This window comes from Ambystoma mexicanum, chromosome 12 (assembly GCF_040938575.1).
Source record: "Ambystoma mexicanum isolate Mex_15411 chromosome 12, UKY_AmexF1_1, whole genome shotgun sequence".
Taxonomy (NCBI): Eukaryota; Metazoa; Chordata; class Amphibia; order Caudata; family Ambystomatidae; genus Ambystoma; species Ambystoma mexicanum.
The window spans coordinates 1,092,383,262-1,092,397,073 of record NC_090936.1 but is presented as its reverse complement, the minus strand read 5'-3'; positions in this window follow the sequence as shown (position 1 = coordinate 1,092,397,073).

Genomic DNA, 13,812 nt, shown 5'->3' with positions numbered 1-13,812 from the left:
GTGCAGTACATAGGATAAACAGAAAATAAATAGACACAATAAATAAGAAAAATAAATAAGTACAACCAGCTGGTGGCAAGTGCAAGGCAATATTGAGAATCACTATAAGCCACTCCTGGGATTTTAGCCAGTCTCTTTGGATTATGGGACATGTAGTTTCACTTTACCCATCGATGAGTCTCGAAAGACAGGACCACTTGCTAAGTATGCAACTAACTCATGCTGAACAGACCAAAGCGGAGGCGAAGGACAGTACTGATGAATGGTGCTATGAAATAAATCACTCTGTTTTCCAAAAGGTAGCATGGATTATGCTTATGATTTTGCAGTAATTCAAACATATATCTTGTTCTCAGTACTGTGGTTTACAGAGAACGGAGCAGGGCCACCTGCCATCAATCAACTACACAGCACACCGGAGGCGGTGCCTATCCCTGGGGAGTCCAGATCATTCCACTGGGAAACTACATTGCCAGCCCTGGACTTCCCTTATATTATTATTATTATTATTGTTGTTAGGGTCTTTATTGAGCGCAGACCTGGCTTCGGGAAGCAAGGGAGCGCTTTACAAATCATAGGAGGAAGTGCTTCCACCAGATGTATTCAGGTTAACAGTGACTACAATACCCAAAATGCATTAGTTTGTTAATTGAAAGCCCAAGACTGGGAAAGGGGCCTTCTGGCGACACTGTTACACTCTGTCACCTGTTTACGTTCACCTGCGCATAGTGCCAAGGATGAGTTTGTCTGGATATAGGGGAAAGTTTGTCTGGCTTTAGGGGCAAGTGAGGCTATATGATGGACAGGGGTGTTCCCTAATGCAGGAAGGTGGTCGATGGGACACACACCCTGGGTGGGCCAGACAACGGTGGACTTGGTTCCTGTTTTTATGTGGGGAAGGACCATGGGGAGTGAGAGTGGCCCCTTTCAGCGATTCTGGGCCAGTAATGTTAAGTGGCAGGAGTTGTCTGGTGTGTTGGGGGAGAGGGGCTGGGGCTCCCAGTGCCATGGTTGGATCGGTCGTAGTGTTGTCAGGTTTACCATTTGATATGTGCTTAACATGTCCTGTTTTGTATCTCTAGATGACAGCCGACGATGAGGAGAATGAGCACAGGCTTTCTGGCTGGAGAATTACCATTAGTGCAAACTAGGGTACTGTGGTGAGTGGGGGTAACATCTGTGTGCCGCACAACAGGTTGAAGAAGAGTGCGGGGGTCAGCTGAATCCAAAAGATGCATCCAGGAATTCCACCACTGGTGCCTGTAGAAGGGGTGCAGGTTTTTGGGAATATGTATGCTCGTTTTTAAGGGCCACATATCTATGGGACGATTCTCTGACGGGGCGTCCCATAGAAGGGGGCGCATAAGGGAAGAGATGATGTGGTTCTGATGGTGTCCAGGGTTCAGTGGGTCGGGGCGTTGGGCTGCATTCGGTCTCCATTGACGTGCATGAGTTCTGTTCTGGGAAGGGTGGGGAGCGCCCCTGGCCAGTAGACCAGTGGCCGTGTGACAGGAGGTTGGAACACATTACATTGAATTGAGTAAGAGGCTCAGCCTTTTGGCTCACCGGAAGGGGGATTTATGGCTGATTTATGTTAGAGTCCTAGGTTTGGCGTGGAACAGTGAGGTGTCAGGACAGGGGCTCATAGAGTGGTCCTCACGGGTCTTTGCAAAGGGGGAGCTGGTCTGGGTGTCTGGTCGGTTTAGGGGGTCACATATTTCCCTCAGGCCCATACCAGAGCATCGGGGGTGATGCCCATGGACACTACCCTGTGCTCTAGTACATAATGATGATGTAATTGATGATGTAATGATGATGCAATTCATGACGTAATTGATGACGTAACCGTTTGATGATGTAATTCATGTATGGGCTTGTCGCATTTTGGTGATGTAAGATATATAATAAATGCCTTCCAAAAATGAACATTGGTGGTTGGTGTCCTTCACTGGCCCTGCCGGCTGCATCGCCCACTAATCCTTCTCCCCCGACTCCCATGTTCCCTACCAGCCCAGAGCCTTCTGGTGAGTGCCATTATGAGAACTTCACCGCCTGATCTGGGCACCAGTGCCCCTATAGGGGCAAATCCCCATCCAAACTGTCCTCCCCAACTGCCACAGGGAGCTGGACCTACTGGTCTGAGGCACTGAACCAGCCCCATGCCATGCTAATAAATGCCATCAAATCCTGCAAGCTCGCTCCTTGTTCCGACAGGTGCACACCGTCTCGATGAAACAAGTCTGGCCCTTCCAGAGGCCATAGGGCACCACTCTGAAGACCGAGGAACATAACATTCCACAGCAATCTCTTCCGGCCAGGGGACCATTTACCATTTCAAACCCAGAATGGCCCCACAGCTCATGCTCCCGACTGTATCGGTGAAGAGCACCAGTGTGCTGTTTGTAATGTTTGCTGCAGGCCATACCCATGATCCGTTGAAGTCAGCAAGGCATGCCGCCCGGATCCTTAATTCATCCTTCACCTCCCTTGACTGTCTTGTCTGGTGGTGCTTTTCCCTTGCATTAGAGCAATGGCCTCCTCATCTGTATAATCTTCAAGGCAGAATTCAACTGCTCGATGAGCATCTGCAACTGACCCAGGGCCCACTTCCTGGCAGGCAGGCACGGCTCAACTGACACCTGAAACGCCAGAACATTGCCAACCGGCAGACCGCATATCCCTTCCTGAGAGTCAATCCCGATTCCCAGACAGGTCATCCTAGTTGTGGGACCTTCTGTCTTATCTCCCACCAAAGGGCACACCCAGAATTCCTGTGATCCTCTGAAGGCTCCAAGGGATTGAACACATTCCCCAGATTCAGCTGGTCCTAAAAATGGGAAATTATCCAAATAATGTAGGACCCTGGCAGAAACACAAGAGCATTTGGTGGCCCATTCCAAGAACGTGCTGAAATGCTCAAAGTAGCTACAGGCTACCGAGCACCCCATTGGCACGCATCTGTTGAAGTAGTACTGCCCTTCTGCTTGGAAACCCAATAATTAGTCCACATCAGGATGTGCCGGCAGTAGCCGAAAAAAGCAGACTCAACGCCAGCCTTTGCCATCAATGCCCCTCTTCCCAATTCCTGCAACTGCCCCAATGCCTTGTCCAGAAATGCATGACTCTGCTCTGAATGAGCCTAAATTGCTGCTTCTACTTTGATGGTACTACAGCTAACAGTGAACAGACACAACCCTGGGGCGGTGGGACCGGAAATGGACCCGCCATCTTCCCCAATGCCAATTCCTTTGCCAACTTTTTGCGAACCAGCTTAGCGTTCCTCGGAGATGAGCCCTGATTCCTGGAGGCTGTTGGCATTAGAACCCCCCAGTAGGTATATACGAAAACCACATTCAAAACCCAGCAGAACTTGCCCATCTTTCACGCTTGGATATGAATTCAGCAAAAGCAGCGATAGAGTCACCTGCAACTGCCGTGGGTAAGCAGGCTTTGCCTCGCCCTCTTCCTGTGCCACCCTCAGATCTGCCCATTGGTACACCCCCATTGCCCCATTCTATATAATTTCTGTTTTTTTCCTTTGCCCTTTTGAGACCTCTGGGAGCGCCGAGCTCTCGAATAGAACATACGTGTTTGAATTGGTTCCACTTCCAGGCCCATCTGATCTCGGCTGTTTCACAGCACTTTTTTGCCGAATTTTTTTGAAGCCTTTTGTTTAGGGGTTTGTCTGGGTTAGGGTGCATTATAAATTGAGTTATGGGGTAGTAGGATGGTAGGCGTGGGGGGCATGAGAGGGAGTTATGGGGGCCTGCACCCCATAAACAATTCTGAGGAGGAAAATGCAGCAAAAACGCACATGCGCTCATATTGGCCTGATCCATTGGAATTTGCAGGCTGCCCGGAAGCCCAACATGCGCCCCTCTTATCTGCGGCTTGGATGCTCCCCGGAAAGGGCTGCCCTGACCTGGGGAGTCCCTCCCCTGACCTATGCACCATAGCCTGCTTAGTGGCCGTATGGTTCAGCTTTTTCCCCAGACCAGTTCCGCACTTCCGCCGGACCGGTGCCGGAACTGCCTTCTCTTTGCTACGAGCTGCCACGACAGCTGCACCATTGTGAACCTTTCCCGAGTCGCCCCGTGCTTCTTGCCCGAGTGTGCCCTGGCTTGTGCACCCCACCTGCGAAGGGCACTGGGGTGGTGTCCGCTGCCTTTGCCGGGCAGCACTTTTGTCAGTCTGCTGCCATGACCTCAGCCAGAAGCATTGACTGCCCCCCAACCCCCACATGCCAGCAGCACATGTCGTCTTTGCACATGTCGTCTTTGCACCAAAAAAGGTGTTGTACCCCGACTGCCATCGCTCTGCATGCACGGGGTACCAGACCCTGCTGGGCAATGGGAGGTGGGCATCATCCACCGACCTCAGGTTGTTGTCCAAGGCATTGGTGGCCATAAGTCCAGCTAAATATCTGAAATCCGCCAGGGACCCCTTCACCCAAGGTGAGATGACCCACGCCCCAGAGGACCCGCCCCCTGTACCACAAAGGTTCGGCCTGAACCGAGTGCTCTGGGCACACACAAGGAATATGGGGGTCCCTCCAACGGTGGCCATTCCCTAGGCCCTGAACTGGCTCCAGTGTCTAGGACGCCCCCACCCCTTCACTTTGACCACTTGACTCATGGGACACCCCTGCGCACACCCTGAGGTGCTGAGTCTCAGACCCTGCACATCGTCTGCCATCTGCATGGCTGGCACGTCCCCCTGGGCCAGCCGGGCCCCAGCTCTCGTACTGCCTTTGCAGAATTTGCCTCCTGCCCCCCACCTCGCAGATTTCCTGCACCATGCTGACCATCCCCTGCTCCTTTTTTTCCTCCGCTCTCCTCTTCTTTATGAGCGGAGGAAACGCCCCTGTGGGAGGCACATTCATGCATCTACGGAGGGGGGGGGGGGGGGGGGGGGGGGCGGGTTTCTGAACCTCTTTTGGTCGCCGGCTCACTTACCATATCAACCCCTGAATACTGTCCCTCTTGAGGAGGCTGCAATTGTGCAAGTATGCTGGGCGAACACTGTCATCGAGTGCCTTCCGTCACACATGACGATGTGCAAGTATGCTCCCTGAGCATGTGTCAAGAATGCTGCGCAAGCGCTCTCATTGAGTGCCTTCCGTCACACATGACACATGTGCAAGTATGCTGTCCGAGCACTGTCATCGAGTGCCTTCCGTCACACATGACACATGTGCAAGTAAGCTCCCGAGCATGTGCAAGTGTGCTACCCGAGTACTTTCATCGAGTGCCTTCCGTCACACGTGACACATGTGCAAGAATGCTGCGCGAGCACTGTCACCGTGTGCCTTCCGTCACACATGACACATGTGCAAGTAAGCTCCCGAGCATGTGCAAGTGTGCTACCATCGAGTGCCTTCCGTCACACGTGACACATGTGCAAGTATGCTGCGCGAGCACTGTCACCGTGTGCCTTCCGTCACACATGACACGTGCAAGTATGCTGCGCGAGCACTGTCACAGTGTGCCTTCCGTCACACGTGACACATGTGCAAGTATGCTGCGCGAGCACTGTCACCGTGTGCCTTCCGTCACACATGACACATGTGCAAGTATGCTCCCAGAGCACTGTCGCCTTCCGTCACACGATGTGTGCCCCTTTCGATTGAGTTCTTCGATACCGTTTCCTTTTTTGTCTACTGGACCGATTCCAGAATTGCTTTCTCTTTTTACTTTTCACCCAAGTTCTGTTAGTGTTTGAATTAATATCTTTCTTTGTGTTCTGAAATGCTCTCATTCCAAGAGATAATATTCAACTATTGCTACAGTATAAACATTTCCCTCCCACATGACATCTGATTAGTTTGAACCTACTGCTGAGCCCCGGAGCCCTTTACATTACCTATTCAGTATTACTTCCTATGTAACTTTTGCTTCAGCCCTGGTTTCTCCCATATCCCTGATTGTAATTGGAAAGAGTTCTTTCCCTTGGGATCCTTTCCCCATGGTTCCTACGTATCTTGGGTATTCTCTTGCTGATCAGTCTTCATCTCGCTATCGCAATGTGCTAGACTCGCACCTATCCTTTCCCCATTGTTCCTACGTATCTTGGGTATTCTCTTCTTCATCACGCTATCGCAATGTGCTAGACTCGCACCTATCCTTTCCCCATTGTTCCTACGTATCTTGGGTATTCTCTTCTTCATCACGCTATCGCAATGTGCTAGACTCACGTCTATCCTTTCCCCATGGTTCCTACGTATCTTGGGTATTCTCTTGCTGATCAGTCTTCATCTCGCTATCACAGCGTGCTAGACTCGCACCTATCCTTTCCCCATTGTTCCTACGTATCTTGGGTATTCTCTTCTTCATCACGCTATCGCAATGTGCTAGACTCACACCTATCCTTTCCCCATGGTTCCTACGTATCTTGGGTATTCTCTTGCTGATCAGCCTTCATCTCGCTTTCACAGTGTGGCAGACTCACACCTATCCTTTCCCCATTGTTCCTACGTATCTTGGGTATTCTCTTCTTCATCTCGCTATCGCAATGTGCTAGACTCACGTCTATCCTTTCCCCATGGTTCCTACGTATCTTGGGTATTCTCTTGCTGATCAGCCTTCATCTCGCTTTCACAGTGTGGCAGACTCACACCTATCCTTTCCCCATTGTTCCTACGTATCTTGGGTATTCTCTTCTTCATCTCGCTATCGCAATGTGCTAGACTCACGTCTATCCTTTCCCCATGGTTCCTACGTATCTTGGGTATTCTCTTGCTGATCAGTCTTCATCTCGCTATCACAGCGTGCTAGACTCGCACCTATCCTTTCCCCATTGTTCCTACGTATCTTGGGTATTCTCTTCTTCATCACGCTATCGCAATGTGCTAGACTCACACCTATCCTTTCCCCATGGTTCCTACGTATCTTGGGTATTCTCTTGCTGATCAGCCTTCATCTCGCTTTCACAGTGTGGCAGACTCACACCTATCCTTTCCCCATTGTTCCTACGTATCTTGGGTATTCTCTTCTTCATCTCGCTATCGCAATGTGCTAGACTCACGTCTATCCTTTCCCCATGGTTCCTACGTATCTTGGGTATTCTCTTGCTGATCAGCCTTCATCTCGCTTTCACAGTGTGGCAGACTCACGCCTATCCTTTCCCCATTGTTCCTACGTATCTTGGGTATTCTCTTCTTCATCTCGCTATCGCAATGTGCTAGACTCACGTCTATCCTTTCCCCATGGTTCCTACGTATCTTGGGTATTCTCTTGCTGATCAGCCTTCATCTCGCTATCGCAATGTGCTAGACCCACGCCTATCCTTTCCCCATTGTTCCTACGTATCTTGGGTATTCTCTTCTTCATCACGCTATCGCAATGTGCTAGACTCACGTCTATCCTTTCCCCATGGTTCCTACGTATCTTGGGTATTCTCTTGCTGATCAGTCTTCATCTCGCTATCGCAATGTGCTAGACTCGCACCTATCCTTTCCCCATTGTTCCTACGTATCTTGGGTATTCTCTTCTTCATCACGCTATCGCAATGTGCTAGACTCACACCTATCCTTTCCCCATTGTTCCTAGTGTATCTTGGGTATTCTCTTGCTGATCAGCCTTCATCTCGCTTTCACAGTGTGGCAGACTCACACCTATCCTTTCCCCATTGTTCCTACGTATCTTGGGTATTCTCTTCTTCATCTCGCTATCGCAATGTGCTAGACTCACGTCTATCCTTTCCCCATGGTTCCTACGTATCTTGGGTATTCTCTTGCTGATCAGTCTTCATCTCGCTATCACAGCGTGCTAGACTCGCACCTATCCTTTCCCCATTGTTCCTACGTATCTTGGGTATTCTCTTCTTCATCACGCTATCGCAATGTGCTAGACTCACACCTATCCTTTCCCCATTGTTCCTAGTGTATCTTGGGTATTCTCTTGCTGATCAGCCTTCATCTCGCTTTCACAGTGTGGCAGACTCACACCTATCCTTTCCCCATTGTTCCTACGTATCTTGGGTATTCTCTTCTTCATCTCGCTATCGCAATGTGCTAGACTCACGTCTATCCTTTCCCCATGGTTCCTACGTATCTTGGGTATTCTCTTGCTGATCAGCCTTCATCTCGCTTTCACAGTGTGGCAGACTCACGCCTATCCTTTCCCCATTGTTCCTACGTATCTTGGGTATTCTCTTCTTCATCTCGCTATCGCAATGTGCTAGACTCACGTCTATCCTTTCCCCATGGTTCCTACGTATCTTGGGTATTCTCTTGCTGATCAGCCTTCATCTCGCTATCGCAATGTGCTAGACTCACGCCTATCCTTTCCCCATTGTTCCTACGTATCTTGGGTATTCTCTTCTTCATCACGCTATCGCAATGTGCTAGACTCACGTCTATCCTTTCCCCATGGTTCCTACGTATCTTGGGTATTCTCTTGCTGATCAGCCTTCATCTCGCTTTCACAGTGTGGCAGACTCACGCCTATCCTTTCCCCATTGTTCCTACGTATCTTGGGTATTCTCTTCTTCATCTCGCTATCGCAATGTGCTAGACTCACGTCTATCCTTTCCCCATGGTTCCTACGTATCTTGGGTATTCTCTTGCTGATCAGCCTTCATCTCGCTATCGCAATGTGCTAGACTCACGCCTATCCTTTCCCCATTGTTCCTACGTATCTTGGGTATTCTCTTCTTCATCTCGCTATCGCAATGTGCTAGACTCACGCCTATCCTTTCCCCATTGTTCCTACGTATCTTGGGTTTTCTCTCCTTCATCTCGCTATCGCAATGTGCTAGACTCACGCCTATCCTTTCCCCATTGTTCCTACGTATCTTGGGTATTCTCTTCTTCATCTCGCTATCGCAATGTGCTAGACTCATGCCTATCCTTTCCCCATTGTTCCTACGTATCTTGGGTATTCTCTTCTTCATCTCGCTTTCACAGTGTGCCAGACTCATGCCTATCCTTTCCCCATTGTTCCTACGTATTTTGGGTATTCTCTTGCTGATCATTCTTCATGTCGCTATCACAGTGTACGCGACTCGCGTCTTTCCTTTCCCTATTGTTCCTTCGTATCTTGGGAATTCTCTTCCTGATCAGTCTTCATGTCGCTATCACAGTTTGCTAGACTCACTTCTGTCCTGTCCCCATTGTTCTTAGGTATCTTGGGTATTCTCCTCTTGATCAGTCTTCTTCTCGCTATCACAACGTGCTAGACTCATGTCTAGCCTTTCCCCATTGTTCTGGCATATCTTGGGTATTCTCTTCCTGATCAGACTTCATCTCGCTTTCACATTGTGCTAGACTCATGCCTATCCTTTCTCATTGTTCCTATGCATCTTGGGCATTCTCTTCCTGATCAGTCTTCATATCGCTATCACAGTGTGCTAGACTCACGTCTATCCTTTCCCCATTGTTCCTACGTATCTTGGGTATTCTCTTGCTGATCAGTCTTCATCTCGCTATCACAGTGTGCCAGACTCACGTCTAGCCTTTCTCCATTGTTCCTATGTATTATCTTCCTGATCAGTCTTCAACTCACTATCACAGTGTACGTGACGCACGTCTATCCTTTCCCCATGGTTCCTACGTATCTTGGGTATTCTCTTCCAGATCAGTATTCATCTGGCTTTCACAGTGTGCCAGACTCATGGCTATCCTTTCCCCATTGTTCCTACGTATCTTGGGTATTCTCTTCCTGATCAGTCTTCATCTCGCTTTCACAGTGTGCCAGACTCTCGTCTATTCTTTCCCCATTGTTCCTAGGTGTCTTCATCTCGCTATCACAGTGTGCCAGACTCACGCCTATCCTTTCCCCATTGTTCCTGCGTATCTTGGGTATTCTCTTCCTGATAAGTTTTCATGTTGCTATCACAACGTGCTAGACTCACGTCTATCCTTTCCCCATTGTTCCTAGTGTATCTTGGGTATTCTCTTCCTGATCAGTCTTCATCTCGCTATCACAGCGTACCAGACTCACTTCTATCCTTTCCCCATTGTTCCTAGTGTATCTTGGGTATTCTCTTCCTGATCAGTCTTCATCTCGCTATCACAGCGTGCTAGACTCACTTCTATCCTTTCCCCATTGTTCCTAGTGTATCTTGGGTATTCTCTTCCTGATCAGTCTTCATCTCACCTTCGCAGTGTGCTAGACTCGCGTCTATCCTTTCTTCTCTCTGCTTGATCCACCTTCTCGTTCCCCTCTATCCCTGAGCGGCTCAGCACCCCTGAAACATTTACCTCTATCTCTGCACTTGTCAGTACATCGTATAATATCTAAAATCATATCTTGCCTGTCCCTTCTGCCAATTTGTATCCACTGAGAGGCACTCAAAGAATACTTTATATTTTTATTTTTTCCCCATTGCTGATACTGTGGCCACACATTCTGCGGTGTATCCATCGGTGGTATCTGCTATATTGAATACTTTTAACAGAGGTGTGCATATGCTAATCCTAAAGGTCCCGTTCTGGGTTCTTTAGCATCATCTGCACAGACTTGTAAGATTAATTTGTATCCACCCCTTCAAATTGGTCTTCTCCTCCCTGCTTATGGTCTCTGTAGGCGTACATTTAGCCTTGTATTCTCCCATATTGGCAGTTTCCCAGTATCATGTTCTCTATTCATCTAATGTTATGTAAGGCTAATTGTGCCATAGTGTGTTTCAAATGGAATATGAATGTACAGATTTTCTGATTCCATTGCTCCCCATAGTATATATCTGAATAGTTTTCCGTCGGGCTCTCTTTGACTGCATGGGCTTCTTTCAATATGGTGGTTTTACAGAAGAATCAAACGTTTGGCATTGTCTGCTTAATATCCACTGGCATATCTCCCACAAGTAGTTGTAGCAACCAGTGGGATTTTGAGTTCGTTCGTTCGTTCGTTCGTTCGTTCGTTCGTTCGTTCGTTCGTTCGTTCGTTCGTGCGTACGTGCTTTATTTCGGTAAATTACCATAAAACCCAACACATACAAAATGCATCAAAACACAGTATTAAAATCATTGTAAAATTAAAAAGTCACAGGAATGTACTACAATACTTAAACAAACTTCATATAAATATCACCCAATAGATTGTATCACTCTGCTTGAAACAGACAATAATCCTTGGTAGAACCTATAGAGTGCAAATGTACATAAGGTGCATTCTATATTACGGGATACAATAAAGGATCCATATGCCATACCAGTTCATATGATGAGATACAGCTTTGTTTTTAATCAGCACAGCCCTTGTATTCATCGTCAATAGAGAAATGGTTGATATAAATACAATACAGCCCACTATAGCACCCGGGGACTATTTCACATATTTGGATCTTCTTCACCACACCCTCAGTAAAAACCACCCCATTGCAAAAGTTGCAAGTTGATCTTTAGCTGCTGGGCACAATGTTATGGCCTCAGCAGTGGTATTAACTGAGCGTGAGATGAAGAGGGGGTTTAAAGATCCTTTTCTCAAATCACTATATTTGGGGCAAAGCAATGCAAAGTAGACCTTATCTTCAATTGTGTCCGGGCAGAAAGGACAGGTCAGGCTAACTTTTTCGATTCCACCTACACCTTATGGCAGCCAGATGGAGTATGCTCAGACGAGCTTTAGTAAAAAGGGATCTCATCTGCTTCGGATGCATTTAGTCCAGGTAGTCTTCTTACCCCTCAATCTGGTTCAAGACCAATTTCTTTGGAAATGGCTCGAAATCAACAATATCGTTCGGATTTTGATTTCCCTTGTAGCCATAAAGACGAAATATCAGATCGATTTCGCAGATTTCGTCTGAATCTTTTACCTACACACAAAGCACTCACCAATTCTACACAACCTCCGAAATCAATGGCATTTTGCTGCTTTTGCGAACAAGAGGACTCTGTTGAAACCCTATTCCACATCATTATGGAGTGTCCCAAACGTATGGAAAAAAGAAACCCATTTAGAGAAAATCTCACGAATCAGGCGCCCCTTAGAACACCACACAAGCTTTGGGCCCAGATTTTGGCAGGTGCCAATAAAAACTTGATAATTACCATTACTCATTTTTGAAACAGCATAACTGGAAACTTATAGTCTCAGCCATTCATTGAATGAAAGTTAATTTCTGCTGCTTTAGTCCATCAACTTTAACTTGAGGAAGTACTTGAAATGCAAATTCCTTTGTTTTTTTGTTTTTTGTTTTTTATAGTGATTGTAAACCATGTTGATAAAGCATAAATGAAAGGTTTTGTAATGAAACTATATCATTTTAAATAAAAAATAAGGTCATGTTGGACACCAGCCGTGGAATCGCCACCAATATTATTCAAGTCGGACGAGTAGTCGGTGAGCCCAAATACTTGAAATTCATTCTTTTAAAAGTCATGGCTCCTTCCTGGGCCATTATATCCTCCACTGCCCTTCAATATTTAAGTAGGTTTCCATTGGTCCACAACCTTATCCAGTAGAACAATGGTTTTGCCCTGCAAGCTTTCCAATAGGCTGTCAGTCTAATTCAAGGCTGATCTCAAGGTTCGGTGCGGAAGTGGATAGGCCCAGCAGGCCCTTCAGGAATGTATTTTCTATAACTGCCAAGTGGGAGCTGTTAGTCCAGCCCCACCACTCGGTGCCACAGAGAGCTGCCTGCCGCACCTGAGCCTTGTATTCCTCTAGGATCCCACTTCGTGTTCTCTAATGAATTTCGCTATGGCACCGCTATGGCACCATTGTACCTGGCTCGACTCTGCCTGGCTTTTTCTGACCGCTCCTTCCAGGTACTGCCCTGTTGTATTCTTTGACCTAGGTAATTATATGTGTGGAACTGTTCAATCGGAGCATCCTCCAGCGCAAGGTTGATTCTAGGCTGTTTTATTACCCTATTTCCTAAGGACCATGGCTTTACTCTTCTGGATGTTGATTGTCAAGCCATTTACCTGACATAAGCTTGGAAAATGTCCAGCTGGCTGTGCAGTCCCATAGGGGTCAATGAAAGTAGGACTGTGCCATCTGCAAACATCAAAATTGGGACTCTATCAGATGCCAACAATGGTGCATCTGTGCAGGCTTTCAAGAGGTTGGCGATTGCTCTGTTTATAAACACACAAAACAGTAGGGGGCCAGGACACAGCCCTGGCATACCCCCATCTCGATTTTCACTGTTTCTGACATTGCCCCATCAACACATCAACGGTTCCTATCACCATTCCCCACATGTGGCGACCAAATGGCATTCAGGAGCTCTCTTTAGATTATATGATATTTTATTCATAGCGTGCCTATACACAAGTTTTCAAGGTGCGATAAGGCATGCAAAGGGAACAAGGGTGAACAAGACAACCATCTTACTAGGCCCAGTGACATTGAGATCGCGCAAGTGCAGGGAGGGGAAAAGGGGGAAAAGTGCTAGGGGAAGGAGAGAATGGCAGGACATATGATCGACAAAACACAAACACAACAAGAAAAAGGAATTGCGTCCAGCAGGTGGCAATACAAGGGTTAAGTGCAGACAGCAGGTAAATGGGAAGTGCAGGTAAGGGGAATATAGGGTAACAGATACAGTGCAAGTGCCGGGTTGCCAAGCGACAGTGCAGGTGTGCAACTGGGAGGTGGGAGCGCAAGGACCCGGTGCCGAGGTTCAGAGGTTAGCCAGGTAACCAGTGCAGTGTCAGACAGGACATCAGCAGGGAAGAGGAAGTGAGAAGGCAGAAGCAAAGAGGAAAGTCTTGAGCAGCTTATGGAACCTGAGATGGTTCTGCTCAAGTTTCAGAGAGGCAGGGAGGCTGTTCCAGAGGGAGGCGCCAGCCAAAGAGAGAGATCTACCTCCAGCTCTTTGCTTGGAAAAGCGATTGACCCTCAAGGAGTTGGAGGTGGAAGAGCA